Raw genomic sequence first — 3,357 nt, 5'->3', positions numbered from 1 at the left:
ATGATTTCTAAGTTATATATAACCTTAAAGTATCCACTTAGGGAATATAGACCTATTATTAAGGATCTATTTAGTTTTCATATAAGTGATGATATTACAAAATACTCCTATAGTATTTTAAACTCATGTTCTGTTCTAATGTTCTCATTGTGGTAGTGTTGGTAAGTTTTTAGACTTGTTGCAATATCACAACCATTCTTGGGCATGTGCTAATCACTCCTCAGACCAGCATAGTTGATCAGGCTATGCCACTACCAAGACTGACCATACATCCCCGAGCTTACCCGTGATATTCAACAATCATTACTTTTGTCTTGTTCTAGAATGATCCTGACCTTAGTACGTATGCATGCATATATACATTTAATAGGAAATTATTTATTTCTAAAAGTATAATTGTTTTGAAAAACTTTAAATTAGAGACCTTAGTCCCAATGCATTTATAGTTTGCATATCTTATGTGGTTCGATATACTTAGTTCACTATAAACAATGCTCTGACACCAATCTGTCACACCCCCAAACCAAGGATGGCGGAAACGTCCGGGGGTGGAGGACTTCATGTATAGTATCACCACAACGTGTATATTAGTGCTCGAAGTAAATACAACCATCATAAATATAATTGAAAAAGTTACACCAAAGTATATGTTTACACGATTCAAATCAAATACATTATGATACGAAATGAACTGTTTGACGATTATCGTCCCATCCTCAAAACGCTAATGATTTCCTGTTTCACTGAATTCCTGAGAATACAAGTAGTTTTGAAAAGTGTCAACACAAAGGTTGGTGAGTTCATAAGCTTTTGATAGTAAGAGTTTGAAAATCGATCTTTGTAAAGAGATGTATGTTACCAAGAAATATCCAATATTTTCCTTATAAAAGTTATGTGGTCCTAAATACCAGGACCGAAAATGAACAAGTATTTGTCATACTTAAAGATATAAAAGTGGTTTCAAATTGGCGTAAAAACCCTTTCTGATTTGAGAAAACCCCCGTAATGAATGGTGTGTAGTCTTAAATGCAAAGACTGAAAGTATACAACAATATCTGTAATTATTGATATAAAAAGTGATTTTAAATCGACATAAAACCCTTTTTAATATGAAGGCGTACAAGTATTTTTCCATACTTAAAGTAATTTCAGTGAGCTAAATCGACATAACTCACTAATTTAAAGTTAGAACCCGTAAATCTTATGATTTGTTAATACCACATGTGAGCTATCATAACCATACTTGACTTAGACGGCCTCGTAATGCGACGTTCTTCAGGCGTCGCCGTTAAATGACACTTGTCACCACAGACCTTCCGGTCTAGCTGTTGCAAGCAGCTCTGGTGTGGGTTTGTCAAACCCAATATAGATCTATACACAACTATCACGTTCTCCCTACAAGAGACTCTGATTACAATTTACAGGACTTTTTGAATTGGTTACTTTGGAAGTAATCCGAAGCGAATGACTCACAAATTTAGTCATTAACAGATTTACGTGAACTAAACTGAAAACATTTGGTAAATAAGTTTGAGAAGTAAATGATACATAAACTATACCTATTATAGTTTATCTAAAACGTTTGTAATGTATAAGAAGTCTTTTATGAAAATGCATTAGTGTTATGAATCCATAAACTATGCTTATTATAGCTTAATATACGTGTTCTAAATGAATGAATAATTTTATCATGAATGACTAAGTTTCAGTTTATGATGATAAACTAACAAGGAAACACATTCAATATTTAGAACTTATTGTTAAACACTTTGGTCAACATAATACAAAGTGTTATGAAAGTTATATGCTGATAACTAATTTTTAACCTTTCTGCGCTATTTTAGAAAAGTCGTAGAAAAATCATACGAAGTCGAAAACTAAATCTGAAAATGCTGAGAGTTCCCAAAATGTGCCTAGTTTAATCATAATTTTATCACGATTTTTAATGACCTCCAACTTGGGTGAAAAAGTCCATAATCACAGACTGGTTCGGATTGATGTTTGAAATGATAGGCAGTTTTGTAAAAATCACCATAAATTGTAGAAAAATCGTATGCAGATGTGAAATTAGTCATTTTAAATCTAAGAACAGGGAACTACTTACACCTAAAAAAGTTTTGAAAAAAAAATGTTTAAGTTGCCCAAAATAGTCCGTGAATGGAGTTGAACTTTTCTGATGAAGGCTGTTAGAAAAGTTTAGTCATGTTCTTCATGTTTTAACTTGTATTCCCCCCCCCCCTTAAAACTTAAGAAAACATAAAAATGTAGGGGTATGAACTCACCTTGAGTGATTTCTGTAGATGGACGATGGAGAAAAGAAGTGTTCAACTCAAGAACACTTGGGAGATGCTTGAAGATTTGAGGATCTAACAACAAATATGACGATATTTGTGTAAGCATTCTATGATTTGGATGAAGGATAGTAGAATATCTAAGTGTAGGAGGAAGATACTTACCAAATGTGGAGGAAAAATCTAAGATCAGCCCTTGAATCTCGAATATTTAGAGAGAGGAAGAGAGAGAGAAAATATGTTTGATCTTTGGTGGAAGAATGAGAAAATGAGAGAAGTGTGAGGAGAGAGGCGAGTTTTCTATCCTTTTACCAATTGTGGGGTTGGAAAAAGGTGAGAAAATTATAATGAAGTGACTAGGTATGGGCTGATGGGGAATAGTGACATGGAGTGGGTATGGGAGGTTGCTTGTGTCATAGATTAAAGCAAAGTCAACACTCTACCTCTTGTACTTCACTCACTCTTCTTGGATAAGGTTTATCCCCAAAAACGTGGTTAATTAGTAAATATGGGGCCTTATATGTAAAAATAAAGTTTTGGGTGAAAATCCCGCATTAAAACAGTTAAAAATGGGCCTAAAACGCAAAACTAGTCGAAAACCGGGAAGAAAAGGGCTTCCAGTGAGACCTCTCGGTCCTGGCCGGAGGTTCGGTCCCTTCTGGTGCTGGGCGAGAGGCGAAATGAAGCGAACAGGGTAAGGTGAGAAATGGGCCGAAGTGGTAGGAGGCAAAATGAACCGAAAGAGTAGGTGGCGAAATGGACCGAAGGGACCTTCGGTTCCTTGTGCGAGGTTCGGTCCGAAAGGGGAGGTTCGGTTCTGACTAGTTCGCTTCTAGCAGGTTCGCTTTGGATGCCTTCGCTTCTGATAGGTTCGCTTTTGATACTTTCTCTTCTGATGCCTTCGCTTCTGATGAGTTCGGTTCCTAAGAGGGGTTTCGGGTCCCTAAGAGGGTTCGGCTCCTTAAGAGGGGTTTCGGGTCCTTAAGCCTATTTTACTCGTTTTGACCCCGTTTTATGCCGTTTTTGACCCGGTTAAGGGTCGGGATAGCCCGAAAGACCATAAAAA

The sequence above is a fragment of the Lactuca saligna genome, chromosome 5 (genome assembly GCF_052625555.1).
Source record: "Lactuca saligna cultivar CGN05327 chromosome 5, ASM5262555v1, whole genome shotgun sequence".
Lineage (NCBI taxonomy): Eukaryota > Viridiplantae > Streptophyta > Magnoliopsida > Asterales > Asteraceae > Lactuca > Lactuca saligna.
This window is presented reverse-complemented; position numbering follows the sequence as displayed.